This window comes from Artibeus jamaicensis, unplaced genomic scaffold (assembly GCF_021234435.1).
Source record: "Artibeus jamaicensis isolate MK-2021 breed Jamaican fruit bat unplaced genomic scaffold, CSHL_Jam_final contig_332, whole genome shotgun sequence".
In the NCBI taxonomy this organism is placed as follows: Eukaryota; Metazoa; Chordata; class Mammalia; order Chiroptera; family Phyllostomidae; genus Artibeus; species Artibeus jamaicensis.
The window spans coordinates 17,258,010-17,272,822 of NW_026521788.1; the positions used below are offsets into that span (position 1 = coordinate 17,258,010).

General features: G+C 37.3%; 1 pseudogene; it reads left to right on the forward strand.

The window, feature by feature from the left end:
- The first annotated feature begins 5,957 nt into the window (after positions 1-5,957).
- Positions 5,958-6,132, forward strand: LOC119059142 (uncharacterized; annotated as a pseudogene).
- Positions 6,133-14,813: the final 8,681 nt, after the last annotated feature.

The window sequence follows — 14,813 nt, forward strand, 5'->3', positions numbered from 1 at the left end:
TTAGCAGTGTTGACTGCTAACAGCTCAAGACTATGTCCCTCTCTGAGGATTGCTCTCTGATGAAGGAGGTGGCCTTGCTCAGGGTTATGTCTGCTCTGAATGAACAGCTCACATGCAGTGGTTGGTCACTGTTGGGCAGAACAGAGTCCCAGACTCCTTGCCTCAATAAGAACACCATTGGAGGACTTCCACACGAGAGCTTTTTGAGCGACTAGCTGAGGCCACTGTTGGAACGGCACCTCAGTTTGTCTTCTTCCTCAGTTCGACCCTGCTTTCTTTGCTTCCTCCCAGTTGTTTTTGAGAGCACACCTTAGTAAGCCTCCTGCATGTACATCTCAACATCTTAGGGGTCTCTTTCCTGAGAATGCCGAGGTATTTGGGAGGCATCTGCATTATCTGACGTCACTCCCTGGTGTTTCCTTCCTCTAGCAAGGGGCACACAGTTTCAGAGGTGGAGCTGCTCAGAGACCCTTGAGGGCCTCTTGTGTTAGCAACAGTTAACCTGACTAAAGAACAAATGACTGTTTTGTTAGTGTTATCAGAATGGTTCTTTCTTCTTTTCTCTGAAAATTCCAGATTTCCTCAGGCTTTTCTGTATTTTCTGTCCACGCAATTTGGTTCACCCCAGATGAACGAACTCAGTGATTTTCTCCCCTGACCCAGGTAAGCAGAGACAGGAGTTGAAGAGAAGACAGCTGCTCCGGACATCAATTCCATATCTTCATTCCTCTGTTTTTTAGGAGGAAGTGACTGATGCTCTGCCAAGAGCATAATGAGGATTGAATGAGGAAATTGAATGTGAGTCCCCAAAACACTGCCTCTCCATTGGGTTGTGATTTTAAAGTGGCTGGGTATTATTACCTGACAAGCCCACAAGAGGCTTTTGAAAAAGACAAGGAAATAGGCTCACTTTTGTTAATGCTATGACTAGTTTAAATCAATGCCAAATTGCCAAAGTTTGGCTAACTTCAGACTATATCCAGGGCCTCTAGCTATGGAAGTTTTCCCTGTTAGGTGAACAGTTTTAAATAAATTATATAAACAAATCTTATTTCAATGCTTACTTACAACATGCAGAACACTTTTTTATCAATCCAAGGTTTGCAATGGATGACTCCTAACTTTGAGAAGTCTAGGGTTTGGCTGGATCATAAGAGATACTGCACAAAAAAAGTTCAAAAATTTGACTTCAGATGTTCCGAAGGCAATTCTAAAATCATAATAGCTTTCAAATTATATCCTAAGCAGGCTTCCATCACCATCTGTTGTAAATGCCTTGGTATGCATCCTTTATAAGGTGAGCAGATTTGCTACTATTTTAGCTGATTCAACTGAATATTCTCATACACAAAAGTACACAGCTATTTTCTTCCCTCCCTCTCTTCCCTCCCTCCCTCCCTCCCTCCCTCCCTCCCTCCCTCCCTCCCCCTTCTCTTTCTTTCTCTCTCCTTTCCTTTTCTTTATTTCTCTCTCTCTCTCTTTTCATTGTTGAATATCCAAATCTGTTTTTGAGAAAATTAAGGACAATGTGACTGAAATGCTAGTTTAATAGTAATAGTAATAATAATAATTAATAATAATAATAATAAAAGCCCAGCCATGAAAGATCTCAGATATTAGGGGGAAAAGGTCTATTTTCATACAGCAGTATTTTCCTTTGGTAATCTGTCATATCAACTTTAACAGCAACTATTGGACTCTTAAATCTTTCCAAGTGTTACGTGCTACAAAAAATAGAAAAGTTATTAAACTTGTGCCTATAGGGAAATATGAATCATGAAAATCCAATGAACTAGAATTAAAAACTTCAGATTTTATATAATTTATGTTGAGATGAGCAACACTAAACACCTAAATTTATTAAACAAAAAAACAGCAAATGAAGTTGCCTTTAGGCATTAGAAAATCTCTGTAGTGTTCAGAATAGTCTGCCTCTGGGAGCATTTCCTAAATACACAGCAATGGACGATAAGATCTGTTCAGGTATTGAGGCCATGTTGATTCACCAAACAGAGAATGCATTTTCAAAAGAAAAATATTGTATATTACCACACTTTTAAAAATTGTTGCTGTTGTTTTTTTAAGCAGAATTTCTTCTTGTCAGATGAAACTTTATCTGAAATACCAATTTATAAACTAAGTGAAAGTCCCAGTTTAGTAAAATTTATTTCCTAAAAATGCATTTAGTAAAATACATTGAAATATCCCAATGAAAGCTTCTTTAATAAACACAAAAATTTAAGTCAGCATGCCAATTTTATTTATTTTATATTAGCTGCATAACATAGAGAAAATTACCATTTACACAGATAAGGACCTGAACATAATATTTTTTTTCACATAACACCTTATAATCATGGTACACTTTTCAAATAAAGATCAGAAGAAACATTATATTTGGAGGTTTGCCACTAAATATTTCAACCTGGCAGCAAACATTAACATACTGTTTTTCTCTAATGTATTGTAATTTGAGATTGGTGTGTATGTTTCTTACACATTTTAAAAATCTCTTTAAACAAACATAAAAGTGAAATTTGAATAAATATTTAGAGATTTCTGAAACACCTCTTTCAAGAGTAGACAAATCTCCATTATAGTGCATAAGCAAAAAATTTAAAAAGTCATCCCCACCCCAGTGGATTAAATTAATGAACATATAGGAAGTGTGAGGGTTAGATATAAATTAGGCCTCTGATCAATTCTTTTTCTTTAAAGAAATTTCTAACTCTACTACTGATTCTGTGTCATCTACAGCCATTGAACCTTCATGAAGTTCATTTTCCTCACCTGTAAATTGGAAATAATACCTACCTCGTGTGTTTTCATGATAATAAAGTTCCTTCTTTTTAATGTTACATCATTATTAATATGATTATTTACCTAATTATGAATTGGTTGCGCCATTCTCCCATCTGCTCCATATAGTGAGGAAAAATGCCTTTTTAGTGAGAAAGGCTTTTGTTACAAATAAGGCCTTTGTTATAAAAAACGCCTTATTTGTATCAAAGGCCTTTACAGAACCATCTTTGAGGGGAAGCAGGGCATATCCTATTGTGCTTCCTTCCTTTTAGTTTGAACATTTGTATCTAAATCATTAAAATTTAATTAAGTTAGTAAAATTTGATTAAAATGAAGATTGTACGGCCTTACAAGAGATGAATGTTACAAAAGGTCAACCCGAAACTCCGTCTGTGTCTGTGTTCACAGCTGCCCAGAGGTCCTCTCTACCTGGATGTCACACAGCAGTCTCTGGACACCCACCTTTCTGCCTGAGACACCCCAAGAATTCTTTACTCACATGAAAGCTAGATGACTCTCAGTTATATTTGACTTCCTCTGACTCCCCTATCAACCAACTGCTAAGCCCTGCCAATGTCTCTGCTTAACACTCATAACCACTGCTACCTAATTTAGGCTCTTATTATGTTCTTACAGAATTAAATCAGTAGCTTCCAAATCCATGTTTTTTTCCTCCACCAAGTCTGAACGAAGCACTCTTTTCACAAAGACACATACACGCCTCAGGTGTGGCCTATGGGATGGAGTCCAAGCTTCTCAGGATCTGATCCCTGCCACTGCCCAGTCTTATTTTTCATCGACCTCTACAGCAGCTTTACTCTTGCTCTACAGGCCACTGTGCGTAGTTCTTACTATATACCTCGTGGTTTCATTTCTGTCTTTGGATTTCTTTCTCCTTTCATGTAGATAACCCAGCTCAGGTACAATTAATTCCAGGAGGTCTCTTCTGAGTGCTGCGTCTCTCACTTCTCACCTTCCTCCCAAATTAGTTTAGGTGCTTCTTCTTTGACATCCTATTGGTCCTTCTTCATCCCCTATCATTGTGCTTAAGATAGAACACTATGGTTCTCTATTTAGGTGCCTGTATCCTTCCGTGAACTCCTGGAAGAAAAGGCAGTGTGTCTTATAAATTCAGTGACCAGAACTCTTTCTGTCTCCCAGGGTGACAGAAAAAAATGTTTTTTTCACATATGAAATGAGTGAATGCATGAGTTTCTAATAGACTCTTTTTTTTGTAAAATCATTCCTTAGTCAATAATGGATTGCATCTATTGGTACTTCAGGTCTGTCAATTGCTTATTTTTAACACAAATGGTTCAGCATCCTTTGCCCTGAAGGTTGTCTTTATAGTACCCCACAAAGAACATGTGTGAGTAATTACATCCATCCTCTATTGTAGTGGAAAGTTTCTGTTTATTCTAACTAAATAATCATGAATGTCTGCACCTTGCATGTGCCATGGTAGGTGGCCATATTAGTGGGTGAGTTATAATGTTTAATTAATGGGGTTAGGCCGTTGTATAATTTGACTTTCTTACCCTGAATTTTATCGGCAAGCTCAGTGGGACATCCAAGGCAGACTGTATCTTTACATTCCTGAGCATTTACTAGGTCCTTTTAGAGGGCATGGGAGTGTGTCAACACAACTGTGGGAGATTAGGGGACAGTGGTAGTAAATTTATATGAGAGAGAGAGATTTAAAAGCACCCTCCTACTCTCCTACCAAGCATTGGTGAGTCTGGATAATGTAAGCCCCTGATTAAACCACAGTAGCAATATAAATTCATAGAAAAGATCAAGAAATGACAGCTCAGATCAGCTCAGAAATGTCAAGGGTTAGAATAGAATCATTCTATTATCAAGAAAACAAACAAATAAACAAAACCCATGACTAAGAAGCGAGGCATTCTCCATGGTTCAAGGAAGTAGTTGGAAATAAACATGCTGTATTTCCTCTTTACAACCTATTATTTAACGTACCCTGTAATTTACTTTTTATCTTCTTTATGTGTCTTCTCTGCACTGTAAGCTACATGAGGGTAGCAGTTCTCATCTTCATTGCTGTTTTCTCAATGCTTAGAACAGGGTGTAAAATAATAAGCACTCAATAAATATGCTCTGAATGAATGAATGAACGGTTTAGTAGGATACATTATAGCCCTAAAAATACTAATCAAAATGGATTTGGGAGAATAGCTGAGCTCATGTTCATTGAATCGCCTTTGGTGATAGTCCTCTCAAGTTGATTAATTCATTTTCCATCTAGAATTTAAGGTAATTATTAAATTCAGAAACTGATCAAGTACTTATTGAGCAGAAATACTAAATCATGCACTGTTTATCATTGGAATTTTAGATTCTATTTATTTCAAGATCACCCTCAGCCTAGCATTTTTCCACCATGTTATAGCTCCATAGAAATAAGCATTCCCATTTTCAATATTGTAGGCAAGATTTGCATTAAACCATGAATTGCACACATAATGATGACTATTTACTGAACGTGAAACCGAGCTGCATTTAATAAAATTTTCTCAAGCCCCGAATAAATAGCCACCATATTCACATATGTAAGAAACAAAAACACTTAGAAAATCAGTTTAACCAGCAATATTACAATAGTCTCAATGGAGTTGATGTTTAATTTATTGCACAATTTCACTGGACAAGGAGCTTTTTTAGTCAGATATCAATATACACCAACATCTCTTGAAGTATTGATTTCCTTAAAATATATATCTAGTAAAATTTATAATAGTTACTTATGGAACAGAACTGAATAGATATTGACTCTCTCCCTGCTTTTTAGGATTTGACAAAGTTAAATAGATGGGCTTAGCCCACTGTTTTATTTTTTCCACAAATAATGTCAGTATGCTACTTATTCAAGTTATTTATTATTTTTAAATAGGCTGGGTTTTTTTTTCCCGAGAAGCTAATTTCCAATAATGTTCCATCTGTTAACATGCAGTCTTTTAAGTTGAGCATTTCACTTACAGTCTGAATTTTGACAGTTATTAGTTCTATACCTTTAGATAAATTGCTTTCTAGACCTCAGATTTCTTATCTGTTAAATGGTCTTTATAGTTTCTTCTTTCACTAAAGATCTGTGCAATAGCTCATAACTATTTGAGCAATTTAGAAAATAAGAACAGACACTTACCTGGCAGGGGAGATACCATGATCACAAAGGTGGTTTTCCTAGGGTGAGGCTTACCCATTGCATTCCAGCTGTGCTCACCCCTGCGATTTTCCCAAGTGTCATCAACAGGAGTTTGAGCCTTTCAGAAAGAGAAAAGAAAGCTCTTATATCTGACATGCTTTTTTTCCTTCAATTTTTATTTAGGAAACATGCTATAAAAGGAAGAGACTGATAGAATAATAAATTTGTGGTGGAGCAAGTAGGCTCAGTAAGTATGCATCTGACTTCGTGGTCAGAATATCTGAATTGTCTTGCTGCTCAGAGATTAACACAACTTTTTCACTATGAAGTATGTCTATTTTTCTTTTGCCTACTTTTATTGTTTAAATTCATATGTTCCTTTTGTGATGGAAGTTAATAGTCAGCAAAGTTTGTATATGTGACAATAATTTTTCTTTCAAAACCAAAGGTAAACTATATTCATTTTTTCCCATTAAAGTATGGAGGTAAATTAATTTTACCTTTGTTTTTCTAAAATTGTACTGGACAAATACATACTATAGTATAAAAAAGAGTTATTATTGAGCTATGTAACACAAATACAAGTATATGCAACAATGCAAATAGAGTATAGTAAATATGAGTGTGCGGGATGATAATTTTAAGACTGTATATATTTGTTATATTCCTTAAAAATTGTATGATATACATGCATTTAACACACCATTTTAAAGACATGAAATAGAACAGTTCCATGTAAAGTAAAAACTTAAAGTGTCTCCCATGTGCTTGTTCTTCTGCCCTAGTTTCACTCCCTGCCTCAGGAGGAATGTACTAATGACCTATGGACACAGGCTTTTAAAAATGTGTCTTCAGACCATTTTGTATTTATTTATATGTATACAGAGTCTGTTCAGAAAGTATTCAGCCATACAGTATGAAAGATAGAGACATTTATTGAAGAAAATGCAAGATAATAAGAAACATTGTAATAGGACAATGATACCTCAGTCCCCTTCAAAGGAGGAATCTTGGGACCTTACACAGTTTTCTCTGTGTCTTTTCCACTGTTCAAAACACTGCAAAATCCTTTGTTGGAATCACCATCAGCTGCCCCGTGGTATTTTCCTTAATCTCATCAACTGTCTGAAATCTCTTCCTTTTCAAAGGTGATTTCAGATTTGGGAAAAGCCAGAAGTCACAGGGCATCAAATCTGGGTTGTAGTGGGGTTGAGTCACCTGGGTGATTTGATGCTTTGCCAAAAAACTCTGCACAAGACATGATGCATGGACGGGTGCTTTGTCTTGATGAAGCTGCCAACCACCAGTTGCCCATTTTGTTGTATTGCATCTCTCAACTGATGAAGAACATTAATAATAACTCCTTATTAATTTTTTGGCCTGGAGGGGCATACTCATGATGGACAACACCTTCCCAATCAAAAAGCACAGTTTAACATGGTCTTGATCTTGCTGTGACTTTGCTGCACCTTCTTCTTGACCATCTTTGAAGCGTTTGTGCCACACTTCTGTCTGTGCTGCATTCTTTGCAGTGTCTCCAAAAGTGTTCAGAATCACCTGAATAGTTTTTGAGTAGGAATGTTCAAGCTTAACACAAAATCTGATCCAGATTCATTGCTCCACTTGCCCAGTCAGTAACGGGAGCAAGACTCTTGAATGAGAGACCACACAGTGCACATCGTCACTCAGTGGTGTTTAGTGGCCCCAATGACTAGAGCAGTGAAGTTGTCATTGTTCACACATGCACATCCCAGTTCACTCTCCTTGGCTGCCAGGTTACTTCAATGTGGCACAAACCATTTTTGTTATATTAGCAATGGCTGGACTTTTCCCAGACAGAACTCATGTATTTATATATTTAGATGTTTTAAAAATACATGGGAATTTTTTCTTTTTTACTTGATACTATCTAGAAATTGTTTTATAAGCCACTATTTATATGTTTACAGAGTTCTTTTACTGGATGCATAGGAGTTCATTAATGTAATTTATTTAGTTCTAAATGTAATTTTTGGATTTTTCTGTTTCTTTTTGATTTCATGAAACAAGAGATGAATTTTTATGAATTTTATTTTCTTCCAGTGAAGCAACTTTATGATGTCTGAGTAATAAGATTATTGATCTTAAAGCAGAGTGTATTGATCAAGGGGATATTGTGCATGAGCTGTCAGTTTTCATGAGTAAGAAGAGTCACATTTTGTGGAGTTCATATTATCAATAGTTGTTGATTGTAGCCCTGGCTTATTTGATAGTCTAGCAAATTATGTTAAAAATTATTAAATGATTACTGGACTTGAAGACCTATCAGATAATCATTATATTTTTTACTATGGTTAATAAGCACTTTAAAAATTTTGGAAAATATAGAAAACATACTGTTATTTCAGCATCCAGACATAACTTTTGTTATCCTTTTGGTGTATTTGTTTTCTAAGTTTTTTCTGTTATTGTAGATGTATAAGTCTGGTTTCTGAAACCAGACATCTTGGGTTCAAATACCAGTTTTGTTATTTGCAAGCTATATGTTTTTAAGTAAATTTCATAACTGTTCCAAACCTAAATTTCTTCATAAGTAAGACAGGGGGTTATTAGAACCTTCCTCCTGGAGTATAGGAATCTAATGAAGTAGATGCATGAAATGTGCTAAGCCTGGCACTTAGTATACATTCAATAAGTAAATAAACAATTTGGAAGACACTGCACTAATTAGGTACCTTCTTTATTGATTTAATATTCAATATATTCTGAATGTCTCCATGTCATTAAATAGCCTCCTTAGTTTAATTTTAACAACAAAATGGCATTTTATTATATAATAATATAATATATAGTTCATAAAACAATCCACTATTATTGGGCAAATAAACTAGTTTAAAAATTATGCTGTTAAAAATAAATAGATTTATAGATAAGTTTTGTATTCTTTTCTGATTTAAAAAAATGAATAGCTAAAGCCAATAATATATGCCCTATTTTAAGAGTTTTGACACATGCTGACAACATGTTGCCAAATCCACGTGATGGATTTGATGGCTTTTAAAACCCAAGTTTTAAAAATTCAGTGATTGTAATTGAAACAATCCTATCTATTGCATTATTTTATATTGGGTGAAAATCTAGGTTAATATTGTAAAATAATAATGGCATGGATAAAACATGGGGTGTAAATTATGTAATACAAAAACAGGTGTCCAATAAGTGTTGTTTTTAAGAATAATTACTTTGAAAGATGGGATATGAACTTGTCATGTTCACAATTATATTGGTTGCAATGCTTTTGAAGTTATTCTTTAGCAATTGAACAATCCATGGACATTTTTATATATTATGGGAGATTCTTAATTTCTATAACAAAATATAATTGAACTTTAAAAAAATCGCATCAGTGTCGACTTAAAATAAATTGTTTGCAACATTTCTCCTACTCAACATCCAATTTCATTCTTAACCATAAACATATTTTGTTCCCAACTAGTGTGGCTGCAAAATATTTGGCCCTGGCCATAGGTTATGGCTGGTCCAAGCCAATTCTCAGGATGTCTTACAGTAATACGTGGCCCTAAGAACTTGCCCTGTCAATATGACTTGATTAAAAGTCTACTCAGAAGGTATTTGCTTGCTCAGGCTTTTCCTTTTCTGATGAGAAAGGAGAAAGGAGATCTACCTTTCTTGCTGTTCTCTCTTCTTCCATTCTGTGACCAGTGTTAGATCTAGGCAGCCTAGGAGGAATGAAAATCACCAGGCAAGAATATGGCACTGTGGGAAGCTGTCTGCAGACCCTGCCCAGGAAGATTACAGTCTGGGTTCGGCTTATCAGGCATCACAGGATGCAGCTTTCACCCAGCAACCAGCTCTAGCCAATCAGGCTCTAATACCCCAACCACAAGTTTTTGCATTTAAAAACCCTGATCTAAGAATGACCGAGTGAGTCCCAACCTCCCCTGATCAGCCCCACTTTCCTCTTAACCTTCCTTGGTTGGCTCCACTTTCCCTCTTATTCCTCACTAATAGACCCCGCTCTCCTTAGCTTGCTGCATTCATCAAGTTTCTTGAGTGACTCTGACATAACAACCAGTAGATCATCTCAACATCACTGAGCTTCTGCATCCACAGAACTGTCCACTTCCAAAATCCTTGTTGTATGGGCAGGTGCAAGCTCTCCTATTTATTTAAACTATTGATGGCTTTTCTCTTAATTGATTTGAAGGCTTTTTTCCCCTAAAACATAAACCCTAATTCTTTTATAATTGCATTTAAAACATGCTTCTTTAGAGAGTTCATCAAAATTGACTACTCTAGGAGTGTATATTACTTCATAAAAATAGATTGCTTTTTAAATGAGTATTTCAAAGAAATTGTAGAATTTAGAGTTAGAAGGGACCTTAGAGATCATGTAATTTATACATTCTCAATGGTGGTTGTTCATTAAAATTATCACCAGAACTTAAAAAAAATCATTTTTAGATCCCATGCTCAGGCACTGTGACTCAGTAGATCTCAGGCAGGACCCATGCATCTGTATTTTTTAAAACTACAGGATAATTCTAATAGATAACCAGGGATAAAGTTTACTGATGAATATCTATGCCTGTCAGACAGTGGTTTGTGGAATAACCTGTGATATGTAGATTTAGCGACAGGTTAGAATTTTGGAGTCTACATTGGGAAACTAACTTTATGCAATTGTATTACTAGAAAAGCCCAAGGTCCTGGTAAATAGAAGAAAAAGTTATTGTAAATTCAAGCTTACTGTATGTTGGGAACTGCCCTGCCTGGTTTCAGGGGCTGTAAACTCCCCATGGCTAAGGCTGAGTGAGTGACCTTTGGACTGTGAGCCAATAAGGAGACAAAGCTTATCTCCCTGGCAGGAGCACTGCTTCTGCTTCATCCATCTCTGGCCCCCAAAGCTTGGTTGGTTAGTCAATAATGGGTAAGACCCCTCAGAGGGGGGGCAACCTAAGCCAGACACAATCACTTGGGAAGCCCTCAAGGAAGGACTCGGGGGGGGGGCTGCAGCAAAGAGGGGGTAATGAACCCTCACCCCCCAGCTATTCTCACATAGCCTGAGTCCCCATTTCTGTCTGGGAGAAGTGCTTTCTGGCTCTAATTCACTTAAGCCTAAAAACCTATGGCAGGGTGGTGAAGCCCTCTGCTGGCTAGAGTGGTTCCGGGGTGATCGGGCATAAGAAAGAATTCATAAAGTCCTGTGAAGCCTGCTTTGCTAAGAGTACTTTCATTCATATAAGGGTCTGAGCAGGAAATGAGTATGTCTCCCAAAATTTTTGCAACCCCCTTACCTGACAGACACTGACTCAGACTAAGCCCTCTGATTTCTTGGAAATGTTATCTATTGTTTGATCCTTGCCACCTGACACTGATTCATGAGCTTTACCTGTAGTCCTGTGTGTTATGAACCTAATAAAAACCCTTGAGGAAGGGGCTCTTGGTCCTTCTCCTGTGACAGATTGACCACCTCTCCTCCCCAGGCAGATCATGTCTTGGTAGTTTTATTTTCATCCGTGGTGGATGGTGGATGGGGGACTTGTGTGCAAAGTTTTCCCCACAACTGTAGCCAATTTTCATTCTAGAAAATTAAAATATCAAGAATAGAATTTAATACAACTATTTCAACTTTCTTGTGCTTCCATGAGAACTTCACCTCTATATCCACTGCTCACCATTGTTCAGATTTTCAGAGCCTGCTGAGATTTAGCCCAATGGTGTGGGTCTACTGTGTTTAAGAGATTAGGCCAATTCAACGAATGGAGGAAACTTGGATGGGGCTGTTGGTGGGACATGGTGTTAGCTGTCACCATGCCTTCTCTAACTTCTAATTTCTTTACCAAAAGAAAGTGAATTAGCCACTAAAGCTCATCTGGGGACTTTAAAAAAAAATTCAGTTATATGTACAATTTCTTTAGAAATTCTTCCAGACCCCATCTACCAGGCCATTTTGTTTTTATTTAATGTATTCTCAAATAATGCAGATAATTTCTTATTAACAAATAACTAGTCTCTAAAATGAGCTCCAATAAGTTTGTACATGTAAAGTAAAGATTCCAAAATTACTTCTGGACCTGAAATAGTAAGAAAACATTTAAAATATCAAATTGTGCCCTATTAAAATGAGGTTTCCCCACTCTCTTGATCTTATTCAGCTCCAATGTAGCCATTGTCCATTTCAAACTCACTTAATCTTTTTTTGTTAATTGATGGCTCATACTAGGAAATGTCTTTATGTGTGTATATGTTCAGATACACAAATATATATGTTAGATATAGATTGTGCATATATACATTCGTACACACATTATGCTTACATATGAGTGCACATATAATAGATAGGGTTATACGCATGTACCTGATATATATGTAGTGTTTAAAAATGTGTATGAATATATCTGTATATACATATACATACATACACACACATATATTTATTCTAACATACATTAAATAGTCTCCCAGAAATGATAGAAAATATTTTGAACACATTTTCATCTTCCTCTATAACATTTTCAAAAGCAGAATCCTGGACTGCTAGTAGAATTTAAGGTATGCTTTAGGCCGTGTTAATTATAGGGAGTAAATTTTATGTAACTGCATCTGAATAGCTGTGGTTACTCAGGGTCCCGACTATGTTGTCCATCTTATTTTCCTCATGGCAGAAATTGGCAGAGAAGACTTAGGCTCCAAAGGGCCTAGACTCCCCACCTTGGCTCTGTCGTGTTGGAACCCGTTCGGGGCCAGTAGTCTGTGGCTAAATAAAGATTGCATCACTGGTCTCCATTCCATAGACCCCTCCTTATTTGCCAAACCGGAAACCTGCCTCTCAGGCTAAAGGTCCAGGATCAGTAAACAAGCGTCTTTTGCAAACACTGAGGCTGTGTTTCAGTGTGCTGTCTGTGCAGTACCCATGGGTTGGTAGTCTGCCAAAAATGATCTGATTATTACAGTTCCGCGGAACCCAGGATCTAAATTCCCTCTGGCATCCAGCATCGGATGACCAAGAGGTATCCCCTGGATCATAGCCGCAAAAACCAGAGCACTGGCCCAATGTGAAAGCTTCCTTCCAGGAGATACTGGCTCTTTGGGACACAAGACGGGGGCATGAAGATGGTGCCCATCAGCTGGACTGAGGCAGAGGTACAGCATATAGCAGATGTGCTCACCTGGAAAAAGGAAAAAAAACTCCCCAAAACCCTAGCATTAAAAAAAAAGAGAGAGAGAGAGCATGCGAGAAAGATATGGCACCTGCTATCTAGAGCCCTAAGTAGGGCCTGCCAGCTAGAATGAAGCAGAGGAGGAGTGTATATATGGTACCATCCTGAAAAGGGGGAAAAATGGAGCTGCGCTCCAGGAGACCTCCAGACGTGTGCTAAATTAGGTGATTGCCCTTTAAGACACCTGGTGCTTTAAAGTTAGCAAGGTAAACTCTAGGAGCCTCTGGATTCTCGGAGTCTCCTGAGCCCTGCTGTGAGTGAGTCTGGCCTTTTAGAGCCTTTTCTTAGTTTTTTTTATATTCTTGTGAGTCTTCTGAATATGAGTCCAGCTGGTTTTTAAAGCTAGATTTTGGGGGGCTTGTATTAAAAGTTGGGCATGTTTGGCATGTGTGGCTCAAAGCCTTCACTGCTTGGGCGGAAGCTTCTGGTTTTGAGTTCCTTCCAAATTGTGGGTCACTGGGCCAGGGGTGGGGAGTGTGGGGACTCTCAGCTTTTCCTACCTTCTTTGATTGTGGGCCTTCTCTTATTTGCCCTTATGCCTAGGAGTAGCTCAGAGAGTTTTAGGTTTGTTTTTGAGAGGAGTTTGTTCCATAGGTAGCTGCAGATTTGGCTTGCCCGTGGGAGGAGGTGATGTAGGCACTTGGTTATCATGTATGTGGCCATATTGAACCCATCAAAAGTCATTAATGTTTTAAAAAGCATTACTCCAGTTGATATGTGGAGCTGAGATTAGAGGAGGCCAAGAATTGATGCAGGAAAACCAATTAGCTAAGATAATTTTGGCTTGGACTAGGAGATAGAAAGAAATGAACCAGTTTGGAAACATTGGAAGATCACTGTTTTAGAGGATTTACTCACAAAGTAGATGAGAACTGTGGGAAATGGAGGAATAGAGGATCTCTTAGATTTTCTGCTGGGCATCTGGGGGTATAGAGACAGTTTATTGAGTTTTAGAACATTACAGGAAGATAAATAGCCTTTCCTGGCTTGGTCTTATTTCCTTTTTAAAATATTATTTTCCTTTTTATAGTAACCTTTGCTTTCCCTTTATATCATCTATTACAGACTAAAATTTTATTTTGGTATGGTGTTATTGGATTAATAACTCTCTCCTTCAAAAGATTGTAAACTTTATCTTCTTCACTCAGAACATGGCCTGGCACATGGCAGGCTATTAATAATTGTTGAGTGAATAAATGAGTATGTTGCCATTGAGACACAATGATGGGGAATCTCCAATTGGCTGTTGGACATAGCTATGTCTGAAGGTAGGAAGAGCGAATGGGCTGCAGATATTCACCTGCAAGATGATGCAATCACTGAGAGAGTAGAGAGAGATGAGAACAAAGTGAAGGAAAGGAGGAGGCGAAAAAAAGACCAACAAAATCTGAGTAAGGCCTCTGGCTGTAAAACTGTTGAGTCAGCCTTACACCTCAAAGCTAAAACAAGCAGCTTTCCTTGCACAAACTCCACATAATTAAAGGGGATCACAATCTTCCACTTTAGTTATTCTGACCAAAACTTTCCTTTCAAATTTTAATTCATCTTTCCGTGAAATGTATAAAGCAGAAAGAAATGCATTCTTTAGTAAATGCATGGAGAACTTGGGGACTCAAAAAACATAT